This window comes from Opisthocomus hoazin, chromosome 18 (assembly GCF_030867145.1).
Source record: "Opisthocomus hoazin isolate bOpiHoa1 chromosome 18, bOpiHoa1.hap1, whole genome shotgun sequence".
Lineage (NCBI taxonomy): Eukaryota > Metazoa > Chordata > Aves > Opisthocomiformes > Opisthocomidae > Opisthocomus > Opisthocomus hoazin.
Genome location: NC_134431.1, coordinates 1890450 through 1916619, shown reverse-complemented (window position 1 = coordinate 1916619; position 26170 = coordinate 1890450). Strand labels below are relative to the sequence as shown.

General features: G+C 45.4%; 1 protein-coding gene across 1 annotated transcript in view; it reads left to right on the top strand.

Moving 5' to 3' along the window:
• The first annotated feature begins 3200 nt into the window (after positions 1-3200).
• The window catches only part of ITCH (itchy E3 ubiquitin protein ligase), a 72296-nt gene continuing 49326 nt past the window's right edge, over positions 3201-26170 (top strand). Inside the window, exon 1 of the mRNA XM_075438304.1 lies at positions 3201-3286. The gene's annotated coding sequence lies outside the window, so the exon portion shown is untranslated. The remainder of the gene's footprint in view (positions 3287-26170) is intronic.

Here is a 26170-nt window from a genome sequence, read left to right as displayed (position 1 = left end):
AAAATCTAATACAATTGCAATTTTTTAATGATCCCATACATTTTTTTTATTGCCACATGAAAGATTAAAACATGGAAGTGATTTCCACAATTTTGCCACACAGACCATTAGTGGTCCTAAGTGGTTTCCCAGTCAATTCCCAGCACCAACAGCACTTCGTGTACTAGTTCTGGCTGTACCAACACAGTTAAGGCTGCATTAGTGATTTGAATATTGTTACTTACAATAGCCCAGCTGAGAATAAATGCTATACATATTTTGCCACAAGAAACAACCTCTGTCCCAGTGACCTTGAAATCTGGATGTGACTGAGAAAGAATGGAAAAAATATTACTAGTACTATTAAATATTATCTCTCTGAAATTAACTCCCAGAAGCACTGCTTGACCATATCAAACCTAGAAAATCTGAAAAGCTGTAAAGTATACAGTTTTCCTAAAATGACTTTGTGCAAGGTCATCCTGCATAGTTGTAGCAACCTTTCCTAATCTGTTGGAGTTCCTACTAATCAAAAGAAAGTTATGACAGGGAATAGTAAGAAAATTCCATCCTGCCTGACTATCCTGTAGAAATACAGAAAATACAGAAAGTATAGGGAAAAATAAAATAATCATGCAGTCTCTTCCTTTCCCCAAATAAACAAACAAAAGACAGGTAAAATCTTGCATATATAGCTCTTCTGCCACTCAACTATACTCATCTGTGCTTGCTACGTTGTTCTGGCATTAATTCATTATTTGTTGTTCCAGTTCACTCATAGGCCATGATTTTTAACAGGGAAAACAATCTCTGAAAGAGTGTGAATGTGAAGATTGCTCTACATTCATCTTGTCCTGGCAAGCGTAAACTGATCAGTAGTCTACGTACCTGGAAAGCACTCTTTTTCTCATGAATTTTACAGAGCAGATAGTGCCAGTGGAACTTGACTTGAGACATCAGAAGCTGAAAAATAAAGAGAATAGGGTTGCTGGGGTTGAACAATAATCACTTTTCTGAAATGCCAGTTAAAAAAGAGGAAAAAAATGGTAACACAGAGGACAGCTTATGCGGTGTCCTTGAAGAGACACTGAATATTGTTAATTCATATCCGCTTTAGCAACCCTTACCCTGGGAACCTAAAAACCAGTAAGACAAAAACACAGACTGCAGATGGCCACACTGCCCTAGGTATATCTGCACCTTTGCTCACTTCAATAGGAGTCATACATATGTGTACTTGGGGTAGCATTCAACTTCTTCCTTCAAACACTAAACTTCCACTAAAGTTAAAATGAATTCAGGCAGCTGGGGTAAAAGGTCATAGTACACCTAGCTGCAATATTCCTACAGTTTTGGGAATCAAACCACAGGCAATCTGCATAAGATAGCTCATTGTTATACACCAGCTGGGAGACAGAACAAATAGACGGTAAAGAAAACGCAGCTGTGCAGATGTGGAACTCCAGCTGAGGTCAGGCCAAGCTTTATTGTGCTGCCAGGACAGGAATCTGCACCGCAGCAATGGATGAGAGATAACTGTTCATGTAGGTGATGCATGAGAGAGAAATTTCTGCTAAGTCAGTCTTGCAGAACCCATTTTTGTTATTCATTTGAATGGACCATTTAAATATGGAACTTTATGTATATATGGTCAGATATCTGTGAAGGAACATAAAGACTTCAAGGTGCACAGAAAAGCTTTAGAGAAAAAATAACTCCAGAACTTATTTCAGCTGTCCAGTTTGCTTGGTTCTTCTATCGGGCTGTACCCTTGACTTGAGACTTGCTTCCCAGGAACACGCACCTTTCTGACAAAGCCACGCGCTGCTGACTTTTCAGTACTGACTGGCTCTGCCTGAGCCGCATACATTGTCCTGCGCTGGAATTCAAGCGATTCCTGTGCTCGAAGTTACGCGCATCTGTACCTTGGTCAATCACAGCTGCAGATGGCTGACTGGCATTGAAACGTGTGTTATTCTGTGAGGGGAAAACAGTCCGAGTTGTTTTCTTGCTTAAGCCTCATCAACAGAAACACTCACTTAATGGCAGCTGGGGGATCTTTCTTATTGGAGTTTATGCGTGAAGTAGGGAAGCCAAGATGCATTTTCACATCCCTACCAGTTGTAAGGAAGTGCTAAACTTTGCGCTTGTAAAGTATGTAATTCCTGAAAAATGAGCCAGGATGTCCTCCTACTCTTTGGAAATTAAGGAGTCTTTTCTGTGATCTCAGTGCATGGAAACTGAACCCCGTCACTTCTCACTGTTAAAAGAGGAGGTGTATTGTCATTTCAATGAGGGTTGTGAAACACTGGAACGGGTTGCCCAGAGAGGTAGTGGAGGCCCCATCCCTCATTCAAGACCAGGTTGGACAGGGCTCTGAGCACCCTGATCTAGTTAGTGGTGTCCCTGCTCGCTGCGGGGGGGTTGGACTAGATGACCTCTAGGGGTCCCTTCCAACCCAAAACTTTCTATGATTCTATGGATTCATTTACAAAGTAGTGCATCCTGGTTACGAAGAAACACACTTCAAACAGGAAGCGGTTTATGTAAAGGTTAAGTAATGTCAATCGCTTCAGTATCGGCAGTGCATACGTTAAAACCGCAAAACCTTAACTGTGCGTCACAAGGCCTGCGCGGCTACCAGTGGTGTCCCAGTTGCCCGACTGGTAGAAACTCGGATTTCCCAGCACGTCCCTTTGTGCAGCCAGGAATTCCCAGTCACCAGCGGCGCCGCGATGGTAACCCAGCGCCGTGGGTGGCCACGGGTTCCTCAAGGTGCTCTGGCAGCTTCAGCGGAGCATCAGCTTAGCCTGCAGGGTTGCTTCAACGGCCAGCGGCTGTGTCTGCGCCGTGTGTATACGCGTACGAACCCACTGTCCGTGTGCCTGCACACCCATGACCCTTCCCAGAAGGAGCCGGCCCAGAAGGCTGCTGTGGGAGGCGAGGACAAGGCCGGGCCCACACGGCTCCCCGCCGCTCCAGGAGCCAACGCACGGCCAGACCCCAGCTGCGGCCTGGCAACCGGGTGCTACCGCGCAGCGCTCCGGTGAGCCCAAGCCCTGCCACACGGCCGGCGGCCGCACGGGAGCTGCGCACGGGAGCTGCCCCCCGGCCCCGCCGCGCCCCTCACCGCCCGCCGGGGCGCCTGGCGCGGGGCACGCCGGGACCCGTAGTCACCGCGCGCCCCCGGGCGACTCGGCGCCTGCGCAGATCCCGCCCGACTTGGTGAAGTCGCTGCCTCGGGTTGGGCTCGGCCCGGCTGCCATCTTGGCCGAGGGACGGAGGAGCCGTCGCGCCGCCGTGCCCGGTGAGGGGAGCGGGGGTCCGCGCCGGGCGGGGCGGAACGGAACGGAACGGAAGGGAGGAGGCGCAGGCGGGGGTAGCGGCGGGGCCGCCGTGTCCTGCCCCGGGGGTCCCGGCCCCGCCGCTCTTCTCGGCTCTGGGCGGCCGTGGCGCGGCGGAGGGGGCGCGGGGGACCCCGGCGGGCGTAGGCCCGGCTGCTTGAGGGCGTCTCGCCCCCGGGAGGGCCTGGCTGAGGGCGGCCTTCCCCGCCGCGCGGCTTCCCCGGGCCCCGGCGGGGGCGGCTGCCGGGCCGGGTGCCGCGCTGGGACGGCAGCATCGTTCCTTCCCCAAGGCGTGGGGAGGCGGTCCCGGGACCCCGGCGCTGCCCTGCCCGGCCCCGCCGCCCCTGCTCCGGCCCCGCCGGGGAGCCTTTCGTCCGCTCCTGCGGGTGGGGGCACCTGCCCGGACCCTGGGCCGGGCTGCCCGGTCCCCTCAGCCGCGCATCGCTGGCCCCGGTTGTCCCCGGCGGTGTAAGCTTCCCCTCCCCGCTCGGACCCTGCCGCCCCGTCCCGGCTCCGTGCCGCTGCGATCAGCCTCTAAACCTTCGGCCTCCTCGGGCCTGGGGGATCCGCTCCCGTCGGAGGCTTTGCTTCCCCGCAGCCGCTCCGCAGCGCAGCCCTGCTGCCAGCCGCTGGCTCTACCCCCCCGGCCCGGGGGTCTCCTTCCAGCCCGGGCGGCTGCTGGACGAGCGTTCGCTGCCTTTGTCTCCTCGGGGTACAGCTGTGCCTGGAAGTAATGTTTCCCAGCGATAAAGCGTGACTGTAGCTGGAGGTTTGTGCTGAACTACTTTCCCTCTTGTAAACGCAGCAGAATGGCAGCGTTGGTGCCACCGCTTTATTTTGGAAACACGGATGAGTTCTAGCTCTTAACCCTCCAGCTTCCCAAGAGAGTGTCTTTGACCTTGTGTGGCAGTGTTATCCAGATAAAAGCAGAAGGTGGTTGAGGGTGCCTGTGTATATTTGGCTCTGATTTCCAAGAATTCAGCTTGTTTTAATGGATGTAATTTGTGATGTTAAATTGACAGAAGAACTTCGGATCTCTGTGTGATGCAGAGAAAAAGGCGGATGTAGCACCTGGGATATCTGGTGTCATTTGTGTGGCATCCTTTACCCTTGAAGCTTTAGAAAATACCCCCAGCAAAACTTACCTTCATAGCGTAGTTAAAATTGAAGAAATCAGAAACCAGGGTATCGTAGACTGTCTTTTCCCAATATATTATTTCTTTTTTTTTTAGTGAGTTTCTCATTGTATTGTTTGGTCTCTGCTGCCCTGCCACTCATCCTGTTCAAAGAGAAAAGGAGAGAAATCTGGACCGATACTTGTAAGAAGACAGTCCATGTTGAGAGAAGGACTGTAGATCAGCTATCCTGGATAGATACCCTGGTTTACCTGAGCAAAGGCGTAGATGTTTAAGAATGAAACATGAACTGCAAGCTTGCTTTGGTTCCGAGGATTTTAATGCTTTAAAAAGAAAGTCTTGTTTGAAAAAACAAATTTAAATTATTTTCTCTTTTCTTATAGTGAAAGTCCAAAGCAGTTCTAATTTTATTGCAGTTATACTGCTCTTTGCTACAGCCGCAGAAAACTGAGCTTGGTCTAGTGTGCATTCTTAGTTGTGGTTTGGCTGATAGTTTTAATCACTACACTAAATGCATTCACCTCCAATTGAGCATTGGAATAATATGTTGCGTTCTGATTCAAAGTGAATTGTCTTACCTTTGAAACAAGGAGCTGATACAGTACATGTGAAAGATGATGTTGCAGTGGAAAATAACTGAGACTTCTGAGTGCTAACTTTGAAAGCTTCTTACAGATTAAACAGTTATTTTGGGGTTTAAGAGAGACCGAGAGAAGATTATTTACGTGAATTTATTAGTTAAGCAGCATCACCTTATTTTCTTCCCTCAATTTTCTCTCCCTTCTTAAAGTTCTGTTTCTTCTGTGCCGACACAGACCTGAAATACGAAGTTGACTTGTTTCTTAGTCCAAGTTTCAAAATGGTTTGAGGAAGTTAACCACAGAATAAATAAGCTAATAGGAAGACAGGTAGTAAAGTAGCATGTTGTTTTTCGTGTAGAGTTTAATCGTTGTTTCTAAGAAAGCTGGCCTTAGGACTGCTTGAAAAGTATATTTCATGAGAGATTTACAAAATAAATGAATTTTCTTATATTTTACAGCGTATGCGATAGATAAGTTGCTTTTCAACTGCGTTATCAGTTAGTATCAGTCAATGATAGCATCTAAACAAACAGCTTTTGTAAATTTAAGCTGTTTAAACAAAGTGGTAAACGTATTGAACCATAATGAAGTGCTTTTCAGGTGTCAGCAAATCCGATTAGATTTCTGCTTTAAAGCAAGGAAAAGAATCTATAGGGTTAGAGCAGAAGAAAAACCCCTTGCTAATGGTAGTGGTGAAGCTTCTGGGAGTGCTGTCACTGATGCTGTGTATTTTTAAGCCTTTCTGTTTGGCTATCCAGTTATGTTTGTGTAATGTTCTAATTTTTGTCAGTCTGCTGTACTTAATTGTAATTGAAGGAACTACTTTGTGCCCTCACACCAAAGGAAAGCAAATACATGTGCATAACCTAGAGGAGAGTATTTGCCTCAGTTGCTTACAGTGACCATACTTTGCCCAGCTGTAGAAGGACTTTGAAGTGTGTGCTTGCCTCGGAAGAGGAAGTAGAGAAGCCATGATTATAGTCTAGCTTGGGAGGATTCTGTTTTTCTAGACATTTACTTTTTACTGTCTCATAAATTGCATGTTTTTAAAGGTTTTAGGCAGTCCTTCTTAGGCTTGGTTTGACTGTTACCTGAGCTAATTCTGTGTCCACATTTTGGAGAGGGAAAGGTAGGGTTTTTTTCTTCACCCTTATCTGAAGAATAAAGCAGTAAGGACTTGAGCATTTCCTGTAAGTAACTGGCATTCAGATTTTACTTAATGTAGTGCAGAGTTGCTGCGGTTGGATTCATTTTTTTCTATAAAAGAGTTGCAAATTACACTTAATAGAAATGAAAGTATTGTAACAAACTGGGAAAGAGCATTTTAAAGAAACCAAGGCCCTATTTCATATGACCAGCTCTGAAGTTATGCCTGGAATTCCTGCTTTCACTATACTGGGACATAGAACAAACTGGTAAAACATCAAGGGCAGATTCCACCACCCCCACCACCCCCCCCCCCCCGAGGAAACATGATACTAGATCTTGTTATGCTGGTTATTAAAATAATTTTTTAAAACTTGGCAGTATGTTACTGTGCTGTTCTTTTTTTTTTTTTTTAAAGAGTTTTATTACTGTTCTCCTGTTTAGAAACTGATAGTGCCTGCCTTCCACCCACCTGCATGAGCTATTCTAAACTGCTGGTAGGAGAGATCTTTGTTTCAGTCATGAACAGAACTGCTTACATGCTTGCATTTTGATCATTGATTTTGAAATTCAGAGCTTAGGCACAAATGGTCTTGCTGTTGATCAAGAAAAGGCCTGTTCTCTTTAGGTGGATTGTTAAAGTTTTATTGTGTGGAACCTGGTTTCTAATCAAGAAGTGAAAGTTAGGTGACTTAACTTTACCTGAAATGTGCTGGTCTCAGGTTTTGGATTGGGTAGGTCACGATATGGGAGCTGGAGCTTTCAAGAGGAGGGTGTTGATATCAGCCTCTGCAAAATCTTTATGCTGTTTTCTGTTCTTTATAGGTCTACCTTTTTGTCAAGGATAGCCTTTAGGCATACTTTTTCTCTCTTAGTAATAGCTAGAAACCTGGTAATCTTTTTTAGATTTAATACTGAGGAAAAGAAAGATCAGTTAAGGTTTTAAGCAATCTTGAATAGAAAAACACATAAAGACAGGTTGATAATCTGGTTCTGATTTAATCATTAATTCATCAAATGGATAGCCATTTGAAGTGAAATATCCATCAAGAATATAACATTTGTGGCTGGGAGCATGTTCATTTACTTAAAAATAAAATGGACTCTTTGATTCCTTCAATTTCATGTGATTGTGGTGGAACTTCTGCCTCTGCAAGTCATTGGTAAGTGGTTACTTCCCTTTTTAGCTTTGCCTCGTCCAGTACAGTGAAAAAAGCTAGGGAAGACTAGATGCTGAGCAAGTTGAAGAGTATGTACTGAGACATGGAAGAGTGGATTGTGTTAATTTTTAACATGCTTTTGGTCCCTATTCATCCCTAGTGCCTGCTCCTATCCGCAGGGCTAGCTGTCTTTTAATTACGTATTAATAATCATTGCTTTCGCTTGACAGAGTGGTCAGATACCCAAAATTTTATTTCTTCACTGCTGGTTTCATAAACATTTGAATTGATTAATACCTGTTGCTCCAAATACTGCATTTGTACTTTTCTGACACCTTAATTGTTGCTCTGCCAGTGCTGTGGTCTGCTCTTGATTTATTTGCAAAGCAGCTGGATTGAATGGGTTTGTTCTTATAAGGATTCCTCAACTTTAAAGTTTTCTTTACTTTGGCTTGTCAGAGCCTGAATTAATTGAACTTTGGATCACTCTGATTAATTTCTCTTCATAGGGCTTGCCTCTACAAGTGTGTGTGTGTGTTCCTTGTGTGTATATGTATGTGTGTATTTCCTACTGCTATAAATACATAATTTCAGAGACTAGATAAAAAAATGTGGCGATTAATATATGAAAATGTTCATAAGGCGATAATGTGTTTGGTCTAATCTTTAACCAGACTTGCTAACTTCTGTGAAGGTGATGAGCTGCCTATTTTCACTAGAGCTTATCTGAACACCCTTTCCTGTCTAGTCAAGTTAAGACCTCCTGGGGCAATCCTGCATGTGAAGGGTACTTCACCCTGAAACGGGAGTGAGAAAAAAGAAAATACAGGGGCTTAGAAGGTAAAAAGTAACAGTATGACACCTGACTTGTTATTTGTGTAAGGATAGCAAGGGTGCTTCTGTTCTTAAATGTGTGCGATTCATCCAGTGCATGTGTTTTCATCAGTGATGCAGTCTTCGGAGCAGCTTCTTATTCCAGCTGACTGAAGGGGAATAATGTGTATAATAACAGGAAAGAGGAGGGAAATGCTGAAGGTTTAGGAAAACGCTCTGCCCACCTCACTCCACATTAAAGAAGTTTCTATAGCTAACCAAACTAAATAGCTGTCACCTGTTTTCAGGGTTTCTTTACCTTGTGTTGTTTAGTAAATACTGGCCACGTGTAACATTTCTAATGGTGTTCTCATTGTTCTTTGTGCACCCATCGAAGCAGTGTATTTAGCCCCTGTTTTGAAATCTAATTTGGGCAAGTGAATTTGCTCTGTGTGGAAGTTTATGTTGCTGGTGGTTTATTTAAGTATTCTCAGTGCTTTAAAGGTTTTAAACATAGTGCTGTGAAGTGTGGCATATCGTTACTTTTTTTTCTTTCCCTTCCTTTCTACCCGTTATCAAGCCCTCAGAACTACAAGACTTTTATGGCATTAGTGACAATGTGAGTTATTAAAGCAAAAGGTAACATTTAAGAAGAGTCTGTCTTTCATCTGGGATGTTAATGTCTGAACAAAATAGTACTGTCCTGATGGTGATATTAGAGGTGAAAATGCTTTCAGACTAATTTGTATTCACATTGAAGCTGTGAACTTCCCAGTGATCTGTACGTTTGAGTGTAGAAGATAGCAGCAAAATGAAGTTCCCAGTTAAGGGTGGATGATGTGGGCGTTGAGAGGGGAGGGACTTTGTAGACAGTAATGATAGGGATGGGATCTATTATGAGAGAAAGCCTGTGCCACAACTGGGATTTCTTTGCTTTCTGGAATTTCACTTCCTATTTTTGAAATAGTGAACTCTGTATTTTGTATTTCTGCCTTCATGACTTATAGTCAAACACAGTAAGATTCTTACACATTGCAAACTAATTAAAAGAAGTGTCTGAACAAAATTGAGAAGAACAATTGTCAGAATTCCTCATATGACTTAGCATTCTTCCAGATACAAACCCTGAGTCTTTGCTGACTAGGAAGGTCATTACATATCATTATAACTCTGTGGGTCTATGCGTTTACTGCAGTATGTCAGCACTTTTTTTGGTTTGCTACATGATGCACGAACAGGTAAGCCATGAAGGGGTGTATGGATGATGTAAGAAGTGTGGTCGCACTGAATTATGCTCCTTGTGTAGAATACTTTGCCAGGGTGTGCAAGGTATTTCTGTTTTATTAAAAAAAAGATATGTTTTGCAGTTATCAGGAGCACTAGGCGCTTTTTTTGCTGAAGATTTCCTGAATTAAAACAGGTCAGTGAGTGTCAATTTAGTACTCGAACTAAGTGATAGGGAAGGACTGTGTGACTGGGGGGAGCGTGAAGGGGAAGGTGGGACTACTCCTTTGGCAGTATTAAGCTGCCAGAGTGGAACTCACCATCTGCGCTCCCCTGCCAGCTGCAGGAGCCGTGTTGCCATCGCTCTGACTGTGCAGGTACCTCTGGCTCACTGTCAAGTTTTAGTTTGAGACAGTTCTAAGCTTCTTCACAGACCTGTGGGCTTTAAGTTGTATCTGCAGCAATGTTTGTTGTTAGCAGATAATACTGTTTCTTTTTTTTTTTAATGTGCAATTGTCAGTTCTTCATACAGAAGATCTAGGATGTAAAGGCTGAAACTTTCATTCAAGGTTTTTATTTATTACTACACTCAGAAGTCTTGGGTAACCCAAGATTTGAGGAGAGAAGTCTACTTTATCTTCTGTTAAAGGGCAAAAGGGTTTCAGGGCAGCCCCACAAAAAACAAGTTAAATGGAATTGCGGAGGGTATTGAAATAGTGGTGCAGTTCTAAGCCATCTTTTTCGTACAGTTTCTGTTTTATGTTTCAGAAAGGCATGAGCTGGAATGTAGCAAGCAGTTGCATTTTGCGGGGTTGGGATGATTGTGTTGTCCACTCCAGGCTATGCTTTTTTGTTGCCATCAGGTCACTTGCAAAAGATTCCTAGGAAGCAGGTGATGGGCTTGTCTTGCAGTTAGAAAAAGCTGAGAGGATTTGTCTGGACCTCAGGATTTCGCTTGCAGCAGTTTGCAGTTTTAGAAAAGACAGTGACCCATAGTAGGCTTTCAGATACCTCAGTGTTTACTTAAAGAATATATTTTTATTCCAGAAATTCTGAATTCCATTATATCTTTTGAATTTATGTGCTTTACTTTAATAATGCATAATTTAGGTTGGAAAGATGCAACCTTTATTTCTGGCTGGCGTTGAATTTAACACACAGGAATATTACTTCATTTTGTTGCAAATACTGGATTTCCAGTTGTAGGTTTTTTGATTTTTTTGTAATGCTTAAGAGTATTCAGAGAAGCAGCTTAGTTTTTATGGGGCAATGTATGTATGTTCATACCTTGGTAACTAGTTAACTGTAAGAATTGCAGTGCGTTGGCTACAGTAGTTCCTGTTCTTACAGCTGAGTCACAGAATCACAGAATGGTCAGGGTTGGGAGGAACCTCTGTGGGCCCAATCCAACCCCCTGCCCAAGCAGGGTCACCCAGAGCAGGCTGCACAGCACCGCGGCCAGGCGGGGCTGGAATATCTCCAGAGAAGGAGACTCCGCAGCCCCTCTGGGCAGCTTGGGCTAGGGCTCCGTCACCCTCAGAGGGAAGAAGTTCTTCCTCGGGTTCAGCTGGAGCTTCCTCTGCCTCAGTTTGTGCCCGTTGCCCCTTGTCCTGTCGCTGGGCACCACTGGAAAGAGTCTGGCCCCGTCCTCCTGACCCCCACCCTGCAGATATTTGTAGGCGTTTCTAAGGTCCCCTCTTAGCCTTCTCTTCTCCAGGCTAAACAAGCCCAGCTCCCTCAGCCTTTCCTTGTAGGAGAGATGTTCCAGTCCCCCCGTCATCCTCGTAGCCCTCCGCTGGCCTCTCTCCAGTAGCTCCTCATCTTTCTTGAACTGGGCAGCCCAGAACTGGACAGAGTACTCCAGATGGGGCCTCACCAGGGCAGAGTAGAGGGGAAGGAGAACCTCCCTCGACCTGCTGGCCACGCTCTTCTTGATCAAAGGTCAAAGTTAATGAAGGGGAACTGTGCCTTATATATTTGCTGAAGCAAGTACAAGCAGCAAGTGACAAAGAACTTTCTTTTTCAAGAGATTTCAAATAATCAGGAAATTTCAGATTTGTGATTGTCATTGGTAGTAGAGAATGATTCATCGTTTCTTGGATGAACCTTGCCAGGTTGAATTGCGGATCTGTGCAGTCTGTTTCAATTTCATTTATTACTCAGGTACCTACAGTGCCAGTCTGTTTAGCAAGATAGTTTTTTGTCAGGTGATATCATTTGCCAGTGTGTTTCTACTGAAATGCCCATGGCCCTTTTTGTCTTTTCTTGGGAGCAAAGAAACAGAGGTGTAGCTGGGGCTCCCTTCGTTGTTTAACCCCCATGGGGAGATACCTTCGTACATGTGAGAACCTTGCTTGGTGCTGTTGAACACTCTTAAAACCAGGTGCTTTGGGTGCTGTGCAGAACATACGAAAGCATCATGTTTAGGTTAATGTAGGTACATTTCTCAAAAGCATAACAAAACTGGTATCTGCTAGATTTGAGTCTTCCAGGTGCCAGGATCTGGTTTTGGTTCTGGGTTTGTACACTGCTAGTAAACAACAGCCTTTCAAAAGGCTACATTTAAAAACATTCTTTAAAAGAACGGTAATATTGACTGAAGTTGTTATTCTTAGTAATGGGTACAGGTAATAGTGTGATTCAATGGTCAAGCTTTCTGTTTTCATTTCCCATTCCCCCCACAGTTAAAAACTTTATGTAGGTTTGTTTGAATAAGGGTGTGTGTGAACCACTGGCAATGAAATGTAGTGCTGAGAATGGAATGGGGAAATATGCTGAAGCAAGCATTGAGCTGTAAACAAGAAGAAAAGCTAATGGCTGGAGATTATGAAATCCTCTGGAGATGCTGTCCTCTGTTAATATCTGGCTACATAACTCATTCTAAAGTGACTTGCTTGAAAGCTGCAAGGTGGATGGTAAAAAAGAAGGTGATTGCCTTGTGTTTTGTTTTACTGTGAGAGCTTAAAAGATAGAGATTGCTTCTTATTGGCAGTTCAAAAGTAGTGCCTTTGAAGTACATTTTAAAATAGCTGTAGTACAAAACCATTTGTTTTCTTCTGATGGCAAATCACAAAATAACTGGTCAAACTGGTTAAAGCTTAAGTGGTTCTCTAACATATCTACTAATATCAGCCTTTTATTTCTCTTCCCATGAGCATCAAACTGAGTTCTGCAGTTTCTGAAATTTGCTTGTGAATGTCAATGATTTCCACCTTTTAAATTGGAAAGTAACATAAAACTGTGATCTGAACTGTGATACTATGTGGGCATTTCTGCAAGAATGAGATAGGGGAGCTAAATGTGTGCACTGGCAACTGTGAAATGAGTGAAAGTTAGTCGACATGTTAAAACCGTAAGGCTGAAGTGGTAGAACAGCACATTGACAGGAATTTGTTAGCTTGGTATGCAGCTCTATTGTGCCTCCATGATCAAGTTACCTGTCTATATCATTGGGATTTTTGGCAGCATCATTTTAGTTTGGTTTTAGTAAGATACAGGAAACTCCCATTTCCATTCTTTCCCACTGAGGTTGGGGTTAATTTATATAGATACCTAGGAGAAATATTTAGAAACTCTTAGGATCAGCATCCTTTAAATGGTACTCCAGTCCAGTTTTGTCACACATGGAATATTTTTAATGTAAAATATAGTAATTTGTTTGAAAGTGCTGCAGAGATTGGGACAGAGGCTTTGTAGATGCGTGGGAGAGATACAGAGCAACATACGGGTAACTGTCCAGATTTGCTCTGGAAAGTTGTTACCATCTGAGTTAAAATGAGGGAGATTCTTAAAGATATGAACAGTTGGACACTTGCCAATAGCAAAGTAAAATATCTTTTTGAATAAACAGAGTATCAACCATGAAATTCAATGACTTCCCCATCTCTGATGTTACATAAATAATGAAGGGATAGCACAGGTTCCAAGGCAGTAATACATGAATGTTTTGTGAGGTTTCTTCCAGAGAAAAAGGAAATTGAAGTAAGCCAGGAAGCCGTGAAGTGTGCAATAGCATTCTTTCTGTTGGGACAGCTGAACTTGGCCTTGATTTTTGCACGTTTTTCGATTTCAGGTTAACTGATTGTCATTAATTGAAGCTAGCTATACAGTCTTGGACATTTTGTAGAAGACTGATTCAACATGTATTGCTTTGCTCTTTATAATAGAGAGCAGCAATAAGGTAAATGGAAGTAGTTTTTAAAGTGAGAAAAAATCCCTAGTGTAGGTTTGTGCATTGAATTTTAATATAGGACTTGGGAAAAGCTGTTGGAATTAAAGTAGGTGACACTCAAGATGAAATTTACTGAACCTGGAGAAGGTGTGTGCTGGCTTATGCAGTCTGTGCCTTTCTATTCAGCCTAGTAGAACTTAAGCTGTAATCAGTAACTGGACACTGCAAAGGAACCTCAGTGTGGAGGGAAAAAAAAAAGTCTATATAACCAACGTGACAGATGTGTCTTTAGAGGAGGAATCTGCTAGAAGACAGAGACCGAACGAGAACAAACAGGAGGAACAGGACAGGTACAGCAGAAATTAAGAGTTTGTTTCAGGGAAGTCAAAGAATGACAGAATAATTGAGGTTAGAAAGGACTTCTAGTGATTGTCTGGTCCAAACCCATCTGCCTAAAGCAAGGCCAACGAGAGCAGTCAGTAACATGTTCAGTGGAGTTTGGAATATCTCTGAGGATGGTGACTTAACCTCACCTGGCAAGTTTCTCCACTGTTCAGCCACCTCAGAGTAAAACAGATACCTAAATCCCCTGTTTTTAAGTGGAATTTCCTGTATTTTAATTTGTGCCCACTGCCTATTGTCCCATCACTAAGCACTGCTGTGGAGAATCTGGCTTTTTTTAACCCTTTATACCATCAGGTATTTGTACAGACTGATGAGGTCCTCCCGAGCATTCCCTTTTCCAGGCTTAACAATTCTAGCTCTTGCAGCCTTTTCCCATATGTCATGTTCCAAACCGTTTATCATCTCTGTGGCCCTTTACTGGTATCACTCCAGTATGTCTGTGTCACTCTTGATTTGGTGAGCCCAGAACTGGACACATTAGCACACCAGATGTGGTCTCACCAGTGTTGAGCAGAGGGGAAGGACCGCCTTCCTCATGCTGCTAGTGATGCTTTTCCTGATGCGGCCCTTCTTTTGCTGCCAGAAAGCATTGCGAGTTCGTGTGCGACAGGACCAGTGCTTTCTGCAAAGCTGCTTTCTGTCCAGCTGCCTCTCAGTCTGCCTTGGTGCATGGGTTTATTCCTCCACAGGTGCAGAACTTTGCACTTCCCTTTGTGCAACTTTTGTTTCATCAGCATATTTGCTGAGAGCGAGCTTGGTCCCACTGTCCAGGTCATAAATGAAGAAGTTAAACGGTACTGGCCACATATGTACCCCTGAGGTACAGTGCTGATGGCTGGCCTGTAACTAGACTGTGTACTGCTGATCACAACCGTCTGAGCCTCACCGAGGTTTTAAGTCCATCCTACAGCCCTCTGGCTCATACTTCATCTTGTCTATGAGGATGTTACAAGAGACAGTGTCAAAGGTAATCAACATCCACTGCTGTCTTCTCAACTGCGAAGTCATCTTGTCATAGAAAGCTGTCAGGTTTGTCAAACATGATTTCCCCTTCGTAAATTCATGCTGACTAATCCGAATCACCTTCTTGTCCAGAATGTTTGGAAATGGCTTGTATGAGAATTTGCTCTCTGACTTTCGCTGGGATTGAGACGAGACTGACCAGCCTGTAGTTTCTTGGATCCTCCTCCTTGGCCTTTTGAAGGAGGAGTGACATTTGCTTTTTTGAGTACCCAGGAATGTGGAAAGTCACTCAAAGGGGTTGAATGATCTTTTTCACGTGACACAGTGTGGGCTTCACTGAGCTCAAGAACGACTGCAGAGGTTTATCAGAAGATTTGTTTTTGTTGGGTGGTTTTCTCCAACACATAGAATGAATGGGAAAAAAAACTTTATTTTTTCAGCATCTCTGTAGAAGGTTAATACTTGAAATTTAACCTCTTTGTAAAAAGAAACATTTGTATTTACACAGATAGTGGTACTCAGTTACTAGTCTTCCTTCCACATGACACAAGTGGTTCCGTGGTCCAGCTGGTTGCTTAGGCTTAAGAGAAACACGATCTGTTACCATATTGGAAGACACAAAGACTTTGTGCTTTATGACAGAGGTGATTTTTTTTACCTACAGCATTAGTCACTTAAATAGATACATACTTTAAATGCAATCTTAATCTTTTTGGCTAAAAAGAGCCTTATTATTTACTGAATTTTAACTGCTGGGTCATGTCTTTCCAGTAGTTTTGCAGAAACGATTTTCTAGTCTACATTTTATGCAGAAGAGGAGAAAAAGCAGATCTATCCCGATGACGGAGAGTGGGAAACTTTGGGGTTTTGTTCTTGTATAAAGGAGAATGTTCTGTGAAGTGATCTCCTCTGAAACTGTCAAAACAAAGTGGAAAGTAGAATTCTTGAAACAAAGTGACTAAGCATACTCATACATGAAAATACCTATGTCCACATTCACAGTATTAAAGAAAGAGAACAGAAGTAGTGCAAAAGAATGAGGTTGAGTCAGTGGACACAAGTTAGACCTGTGGAGGTTTTCCATACAATTAGAATGCGTACCATGGAGGCACAGGTGAAGAGGAGAGAGGGAATGCATCTGCATGAGAGTTTTTATTGTTTTAATTTGGACAAGAAGTGCACTACGGAAATGATTCCCCTGGTTGTTCCCACTGACTGCCCTTTGATTTGACTTGTGAAATGAGCTTGGATCGAGGAAGCTGCAGTCCAACTGGTGTGGGGCTGTGGGATCAAAGTAGAACTGTTCCAAAATAAAACTCCAGAAATGTATCCAGTGTCAGTATTGGGTCTGCAGACCTGTCTTGCTTCCTAGCTCCACTTCTGTCACATTGCGCTGCTTGCTGATGTGGACATAGTACAGCAAATCAGGTTGAGGAAGGTACAGTGAAAGTTCAAAGACCGTGATGGCTGGAAAAAGGCTGTTGTCATTCTAAAAGATACCATAACAAAAAAGATGGGTCAACTACTGTATTTGAGAGGTGTGTGCAAGGAGTTTTTAGAAAGGTTAGGGTACAGGAGGTGAAAAATGGGTCTGTCACACATTAGGAATCTGTTTTGGCAACCATTTCGCTCAGTGAAGCTTAGAAGCTGCAAGACAACACGATAAGCTAATACAAGCTAAAGGGAATAGACCTAATTTTAAATACAACTTTTAGAAAGGAATTATTTTAATTTTCCATGAATGTATACAATGGGAACAAGTGTAGGAAAAAAAAAGCAGTAAAAGTCTTCAAGAAGAAAAAATAAACCTAGATTGATGAAAGAGAAGGATTTATATGGATTTTTATTCATAAAAGGTGCAGGGAACCACACATCCCAAGGTATTAAAGGAATAGCTATTACATTCACTAAACCCAGAATTATTTTTGGAAGATAGTGAGATGGAGACTGCTTCAGAAGGAGTCAGCCTACAAACTCTTCTCAGGCTTTCAACTGAGAGCCATATGAAATTAATTACAAACATATACTGGAAAAATTATTACGCTTCTAAGAATTAAACCATGTAACAAAATAAATCTTGTCGTATAATTTTTTTTAGAACTATTAGATTTGCCCTCCAGTTTTAGTAAAGCAGTTTGATTTAAGGTTTGCATGAAGTCATGAAAGAAGTAGATTATCTTGACACTGAGAAATCTCTTATGAAATGAAAGCTGGCTTGTAGTTGGACTTGGTTGGAAGGTGCCTGCATGGGGTGGAAGAGGCAGTTGTCTTTTGAGTTCACCTGTTTCACTTCATTTCTCTATATGATTGCAAGTATCAAGAGGAATAAAATCTCTAAGGAATGCATCTTTAGGTAACTACATATTTTAACTTTCATGTTAAATATGTTTTGTTTCTCTTGGTATGTTTTAGTAGCAGTACGGCAGGCATATGTGAAAGGCCTAAAATGTTAGGAATGTAAGGCATTTGTGCACATTTATGTGCTAGGAAAATAGGATATGCATTTGTGGAAAACCACAGAACCACTCACTTTGTTGTTACTGTATCTGGAAACTTGAATGTCACTATTGAGATATCTTTATTACAACTTGTATCTTGCTACTAGTTCAGTGCACTGAACATTTTTATGAAACTCTGAGTAGCTTGGTCTGACTTTGAAGTGGGCCTTGTTCTGGGAGGGTGTTGGACAGGATGAGCTCGAGAGGTCCTTTCCAGCCTAAATTAGTGTGGTTCAGTTAGAAAAAAAAAAAAAAAAAAAAAAAGAGGGAGGAGGAAAGTAATTCATAGAAGTATGTTCTCATTTTAAGATACCCCTGTTTACTCATATGCTCTTTCAGTAACACATTTTCATTTATGTTATTTTCAGATCATTTTTAGATAGTTTTTTTGAATGCACAGCATAGGGGAGAGCAAGAGTATATGTAGGAAGATTCTGAGAGATAAGATGTAAATGCTGCTTGACAATTGTTTAGACTATGCTCAGAAAGATCGGAGAATAAAACCAAGCAAACTTTTCTCATCCTGTGTGACATGGCTTTAAAGTCACTGACTGTTCGATGTATTTTGTCTCCCTGTCCTTATTTTTCTAGGCACTTCATAACAGGCACAGTTTTGGTTTTTATGGTGTATTTTTTATCTGTCAAGTTTTGTTCATGTGTTTTTTGTGAAATAACTTTTAATCCTTGATGATCATTGTTGTAAATATGGAAATGTTGATTTGTTTTCCCTGACTGTTTCTACTAACTTCTTGCATTTCAGGAAAACTGTTCAAACGGCAAAAAGATGGGCAAAAGGGAGGTGATTTGAAATATTTCTTCCAGGCAATCAGCAATTAATAGATTACGAATAAGAAAATGGCTTAAAGGGGAAAAAAAATAACTTACAATTTTGACTTTTTTTTTTTGCTCTAGGTGATCACATTAAGACTATTTCATTGTCCTAATTAAAATTTAATTGAATAGCATGAATAAGTAGCTTATGGCTTGTGGATTTGTCTGACCATCTCTTCTTGCTACTGTGTCACATAGCTAAAGCAGTGATAAGTAGAGGCCTCCAGATAAATCCTTTCCTTCCCCTTCCTATAGCAACAGGCAGGAAGTGACTTTGAGTTAAGTTCTTCAGAAGATTTCTTTTTCATGCTTTCATGATAAGGTCCAAAATAACCTATTGATGACACCAACCTTAGTATTTGAACGAGATGCTCAAGACTGGGATTTTGCTTTGTAGGAACCTCTTAACCTCAGAGCCAGCTGAAGTGTAAATGTAGCTCTAAGGCTAAATTAAATTTTATAGAGCAGACAGAACAAAAAAAATACTTCTGCTTTTGGTAACTGTGTTTTGTATCTGTCTTGGATGTCTTCAGTGTTTCTTTGTGCTCAGAGTTGTCCCTGGTGATAAAATTTGAGTAACATTGAGAAATGTAATCTCTGAATTGCAAAACAAATGCGTGTATTTCTACAGTTAGGGTACAGTCTTACTCAGGTAAACCATAGCCAAGGCTGCATGCTGTAGAACATTGTGTTTATGGAACAGCTGCAATTCAAAGAAAGCACCAGTGCTTTTGGATACTTGGTCAGCTTACTGTTAGTGCACAGTTTGACAGTGATTGTTTGTAACTATCTGGCCACACTATCTGGTTTTCCCTTGAGAAACTTCCCTTCCAAGATTACAACTAGAAAATGTTGTTTATATTTTTGGTTACTTTCTTTTTAGAAACCTGGAAATACAACAGTGCTGGTTTTTAAACAAACTGGGCCTGGTGCTGTTTAACATCTTTGGGCATCATGGTCAGTGGGATCAAGTGCACCCTCAGCAAGTTTGCCGACGACACCAAGCTGAGTGGTGCAGTTGACATGCTGGAGGGAAGGGATGCCATCTTGGAGGGACCTGGACAGGCTGGAGAGGGGGGCCCGTGTCAACATCGTGAAGTTCAGCAAGGCCAAGTGCAAGGCCCTGCACATGGGTCGGGGCAATCCTAATCACAAATACAGGCTGGGCAGAGAATGGATAGAGAGCAGTCCGGAGGAGAAGGACTTGGGGTTGCTGGCTGATGAGAAGCTCAACATGACCCGTTGGTGTGTGCTCACAGCCTGGAAAGCCAGCTGTACCCTGGGCTGCATCCCCAGTAACATGGGCACAGGGACGAGATTCTGCCCCGCTCTGCTGAGACCCCCCAGGAGTCCTGCATCCAGCTCTGGAGACCTCAGCAGAGGACAGAGCTGGAGCCGTGGGAGCGGGGCCAGAGGAGGCTCGAGCAATGATGCGAGGGCTGGAACCCCTCTGCTGGGAGGAAAGGCTGGGAGAGCTGGGGCTGCTCAGCCTGGGGAAGAGAAGGCTGTGGGGAGACCTCAGAGCAGCTGCCAGCACCTGAGGGGGCCTACAAGAGAGGTGGAGAGGGGCTTTGTACGAGGGCATGTAGTGATAGGACAAGGGGGAATGGCTGTAAACTAAGAGGGGAGATTTAGATTAGCTAGAAGGAAGAAATTCTTCACCATGAGGGTGGTGAAGCCGTGGCCCAGGTTGCCCAAAGAAGCTGTGGCTGCCCCCTCCCTAGCAGTGTTCAAGGCCAGGTTGGACGGGGCTCTGAGCAACCTGGGCTGGTGGGGGGTTGGAACGAGGTGATCTTTAAGGCTCTCCTGGGTTTGGCCAGGACAGGGTTAATTTTCACCGGACTCCAGGAAGGGGCACCTGGAGTGGGGGGTGGGGGCTGACCCCACCTGGCCAAACAGAGCCCGGTATTCCATACCATGTGCCGTCACGCTGGGTTCCAGTGGGGGGGGCGGCTCGGCGGGAACCCTCTCGCGGGTCAGGAGCGTGCGGCGCCGGTGTGGTCCGAGAGAGCGGGTCTGTTTTTGTCGTGTTTTCTCCTTATCTGTATCGTTGTTGTTCCTGTTTCCCTCTGTTTGCTGTTCTGTTAAACTGCCCCTATCCCGACCCACCAGTTTCTGCCTCTTTCTTTTCATTCTCCTCCGCACACCGGCGGGGGGAGGGGCGGCCGCGTGGCACTTTTGTTGCCGGCGGCAGCTGAAACCAAAACATTAAATTGGCGCCCAGACATGGAGCGGGGATAACGGCAGGGCTGAGCAGTGGGTGTTAAAACTGCTTTCATAGATTTTGTTAGAATTTATTATACGCATTTACTGTGTTAGTTAAAGTCGCTGGTAAAAATGTTTCTGATTTTGATCAAATATCTGTGCTACGTAAATCCTTACTTGCTGTATGTGTTTGCCGCCGTGCTGTTTGTTACCTCGGGAAAGAAGATCAGGATGATGATTTTGCTGTACTGTATGATATCGACTTATGATATGATAACATCAGTGTGCATGAAATTAGTCTTGTATTTGCATGCGGCACCGCTCATTTCCATACCTCGGACCCTACGTCTTAGAATTTGTTAATAATCAAACCCAGCCTGTGGGGAAAACCGAAGGGGATACCTTCCCCCACTCTTTCGCCCCCCCCCCCCCCCCCCCCCCCCCAGGCTGGTCCTAACGTGCTTTTGAGAATTTCGAGTACCCTTGGGATGCTCAGGCCAGCGGGTTTCTATTGTTATGCTTCCTGAATGGGTTGCAGGTTTTGTTTAGGGTTAAACAAGTCGTTAAGAACCTCGTGCACAGACTGCCCCGGGGCTGGATAGCTGTGAGTGTCTGGGTGTGTGGGACAGCATGGGCAAGTACCTAGGGGAGTGGGCACCACCGGTGTTTTTTAAATTCACCCCTGAACAAATACAGAATCCGGACAATCTGGTAAAATATCTGCAAAAAGTGTGCTGCCACCCTGGGAACTCGAGAGAGACACAGATCACCGCAACGTGCTGGGGTCTGGCCCACGCCTACCGAGCCCTGTTCAACACTGTTCAGTGCCTTAAAGGGGAAAGGGGGGGAAGCGAAGCGGCAGGCACTGTGACTGGCGCTGCCCCCCCAGCCGGCCCTGCAGCCCCTCCAGCCCAGCAGGCAGTCACAGCCCCCCCGACCAGCACCACCGCTGCCACAGCTGCAGGGCCTGCCTCAGTTTCCCCAGCGGGCACAGCAGCTGCTCCAGCCCCAGCTCCAGCTGCAGGCATCACAGCTGAGCCCAATGACAAAACTGTGCAGGTAGCAGTCGCCCCCGTAAAACTAAACAAAGACGCAAAGAGAGCAGATCGCTCCGGGAGGGATGACGATGAGCCAGGGTCATCGCGGGAGATAGAGACAGAGATCATCACCCGGTCCCTGTCCCTGGGCGAGCTGCGAGACATGCGGAAAGATTTCAGCAGCCACCCAGGCGAGCACATTGTCACCTGGCTGCTGCGGTGCTGGGATAACGGGGCCAGCAGCTTGGAATTAGAGGGCAAGGAAGCCAAGCAGCTGGGATCCCTGGCCAGGGACGGGGGCATTGACAAGGCCATTGGGAAGAAGGAACAAGTCCTCAGCCTCTGGAGGAGACTTCTGTCAGGCGTGAGGGAGAGGTACCCCTTCAGTGACGATTTTGTATGCTGTCCTGGCAAGTGGACCAATATGGAAAAGGGTATTCAGTACTTGAGGGAATTAGCTGTGCGGGAGCTGGTTTATAATGAACCAGATGATGACCAGTTACCCACAGACCCAGATGAAGTCCAGTGCACAGCATCTATGTGGAGGAAGTTTGTGCGGAGCGCACCATCCTCATATGCCAACTCACTGGCAGTAGAAAACTGGAAAGGTAAAGAGGCACCAACAGTGGACGAGGTGGCTGTCAGACTCCACCAATATGAGGAAAGTCTCTCTTCCTCCCTTGTCTCAGCTGTGGAGAAACTGGCCCGGGAGGTGCGGCAAATCAAAGAGAACATGTCCTACTCTCCACCTGTACGGGCCAGTGTCTCAGCTATTAGGGGCAAGTGTTTCTCTGCTCAGGAGAGGGAATACAGAGGCTATACACCCCGGGGCACCCTGTGGTTTTACCTGCGTGACCACAGAGAGGACATGAGGAAGTGGGATGGAAAACCCACCTCAAGTCTAGAGGCACGAGTGCGTGAGTTGCGAGGTAAAACAATCACAAAAGGGGATTCTGTTAGGAAAAATGCTGCTCCAGTTTCCAGAAGCCAGCTCTCCAGACCAGGTAGACAGTTTGACCTTGATTCCGATCCTCTGGAGGGGACCTCCAAGTCATTTTTACAGCAGGTGAGCAGCAAATTCTCTGATGAGGATTAGAGGGGCCCTGCCTCCAGCCAGGTGGAGGAAAGGGACAACCGTGTCTATTGGACGGTGTGGATTCGGTGGCCTGGCACGTCAGATCCACAAGAGTATAAAGCTCTAGTGGACACTGGTGCACAGTGTACTTTAATGCCATCAGAGTTCAAAGGGTCAGAGTCCATTTGCATTTCGGGAGTGACAGGGGGGTCCCAAGAGCTGAGCGTACTGGAGGCTGAAGTGAGCCTCACTGGGCAGGAGTGGCAGAAGCACCCCATTGTAACTGGCCCCGAGGCTCCGTGCATCCTTGGGATAGACTATCTTAGGAGAGGGTATTTCAAGGACCCAAAGGGGTATCCGTGGGCTTTTGGCATAGCTGCTGTGGAGACGGAAGAAATTAAACAGCTGTCCATTTTGCCTGGTCTCTCGGAGGATCCTTCCGTTGTGGGGTTGCTGAGGGTTGAAGAACAACAGGTGCCATTCACGACCACAACGGTGCACCGGCGACAGTATCATACCAACCGAGACTCCCTTCTCCCCATTCATCAGCTGATCCGTCAACTGGAGAGTCAAGGAGTGATCAGCAAAACTCGCTCACCCTTTAATAGTCCCATATGGCCAGTGAGAAAGTCTACTGGAGAGTGGAGACTGACAATAGACTACCGTGGCCTGAATGAAGTCACACCACTGCTGAGTGCTGCCATGCCAGACATGCTAGAACTTCAATATCAGCTGGAGTCAAAGGCAGCCAAGTGCTACGCTACAATTGACATTGCTAATGCATTCTTCTCCATCCCTTTGGCAGCAGACTGCAGGCCACAGTTTGCCTTCACCTGGAGGGGCATCCAGTACACCTGGAATCGACTGCCCCAGGGGTGGAAACACAGTCCCACCATTTGCCATGGACTAATCCAGACTGCACTGGAAAAAGGTGAAGCTCCAGAACATCTGCAGTACATCGACGACATCATTATATGGGGTGACACAGCGGAGGAGGTTTTTGAGAAAGGGGAGAAAATAGTTCAGATCCTCCTGAAAGCCGGTTTCGCCATTAAGCGAAGTAAAGTCAAGGGACCTGCGCAAGAGATCCAGTTTTTTGGGAATAAAATGGCAGGATGGGCGCTGTCAAATCCCAATGGATGTCATCAAAAAAATAGCAGCTATGTCTCCACCAACCAGCAAAAAGGAAGCACAGGCCTTCCTGGGTGTTGTGGGTTTTTGGAGGATGCACATCCCAAATTACAGCCAAATTGTGAGTCCTCTGTACCACGTGACCCGGAAGAATGATTTTGAATGGGGCCCTGAGCAACGACAGGCATTTGAACAGATTAAACGGGAGATAGTTCATGCCGCAGCCCTTGGTCCAGTCCGGTCAGGGCAAGATGTTAAAAACGTGCTCTACACAGCAGCCGGGGAGAATGGCCCAACCTGGAGTCTCTGGCAGAAAGCAGCAGGGGAGACTCGAGGTCGACCCCTGGGGTTTTGGAGCCGGGGATACAAAGGATCCGAGGCCCGCTATACTCCCACTGAGAAAGAGATTCTGGCAGCATATGAAGGCGTTCGAGCTGCTTCAGAAGTGGTGGGCACTGAAGCACAGCTCCTCCTAGCTCCACAATTGCCAGTCCTGGGCTGGATGTTCAAAGAAAGGGTCCCCTCTACGCATCATGCCACCGATGCTACGTGGAGTAAGTGGGTCGCGCTGATCACCCAGCGCGCCCGAATGGGAAACCCCAGTCGCCCAGGAATTCTGGAGGTAATAATGGACTGGCCAGAAGGCAAAGATTTTGGAGCATCGCCAGAGGAGGAGGTGACACGTGTTGAAGAGGCCCCACTGTATAACCAGCTGCCAGAAGATGAGAAACAGTATGCCCTGTTCACGGATGGCTCCTGTCGCACTGTGGGGAAGCGGCGGAGGTGGAAGGCTGCTGTATGGAGCCCTACACGACAAGCCGCGGAAACGGCCGAGGGAGAAGGTGAGTCCAGCCAGTTTGCAGAGGTGAAAGCCATCCAGCTGGCTTTAGACATTGCCAGTCGAGAGAAGTGGCCAGTGCTCTGTCTTTACACCGACTCTTGGATGGTGGCCAATGCCTTGTGGGGGTGGCTGCAGCAATGGAAGAAGAACAACCGGCAGCGCAGAGGCAAACCTATCTGGGCTGCCCCATTGTGGCAAGATATTGCTGCCCGGCTAGAGCAGTTGGCTGTAAAAGTCCGTCATGTGGACGCCTACGTCCCTAAGAGTCGGGCCACTGAAGAACATCGAAACAACCACCAGGTAGATCAGGCTGCTAAGATTGAAGTGGCTCAGGTGGATCTGGACTGGCAACATAAGGGTGAACTTTTTATAGCTCGGTGGGCCCATGACACCTCGGGCCACCAAGGAAGAGACGCGACATACAGATGGGCTCGTGACCGAGGGGTGGACTTGACCATGCATACCATTGCACAGGTTATCCATGAATGTGAAACTTGCGCTGCAATCAAGCAAGCCAAGCGGGTAAAGCCTCAGTGGTATGGAGGACGATGGCTAAAATATAAATATGGGGAGGCTTGGCAGATTGACTACATCACACTGCCACAAACCCGCCAAGGCAAGCGCTATGTGCTCACAATGGTGGAGGCCACCACCGGATGGCTGGAAACCTACCCTCTGCCCCATGCCACCGCCCGGAATACCATCCTGGGCCTGGAAAAACAAGTCCTGTGGCGACATGGCCCTCCCGAAAGAATCGAGTCGGACAACGGGACTCACTTTCGCAACAGCCTCATAGACACCTGGGCCAAAGAACACGGTATTGAGTGGGTGTATCACATCCCCTACCATGCACCAGCCTCTGAAAAGATCGAACGTGACAATGGGCTGCCAAAAACCACTTTGAGGGCAATGGGGGGTGGGACTTTCAAAAATTGGGATACCCATTTAGCAAAGGCCACCTGGCTGGTTAACACCAGAGGGTCCACCAACCGGGCTGGTCCTACCCAGTCAAAACCTCAGTGCCCTGTAGAAGGGGATAAAGTCCCTGTAGTGCACATGCGGAACATGTTAGGGAAGACAGTTTGGGTTAGTCCTACCTCGGGCAAAGGCAAGCCCGTCCGGGGGATTGCTTTTGCTCAAGGACCTGGGTGTACCTGGTGGGTAATGCGGAAGGATGGGGAAGTCCGATGTGTACCTCATGGGGATTTAATTTTGGGCGAGAATAGTCCATAAATAATTGTATAAAGTTAATTGTTAAATAACCCTGTCACTGTCTGTTATCATTGTTATAATTGTTATATTTTGTACCAGTAGTAGCATAGTAAGAATCGTCCAGATTAAAGAAGGATGGACTTTTTCGATGAAAACCTAGCAGAGCACAGCGATGATGGAACTGGACCTGGTTTTCAACAACTGGCATCCAGCAACTTCATCAGATCAACATCTCCTGCAGACTGTGGGCACGGGCCGCACCAGATACATCAGCCGTGAGCTCCGGATGCAGCAAGGGACCGCCCATCACCACACATCACCTCTCCTGCCACGGAAGACCATTACGACAGATGGAGCCCGAAGTCATGGATTAAATGAACTCAACGGACACTTTAGAGTGATGATCCATAGACTAAGG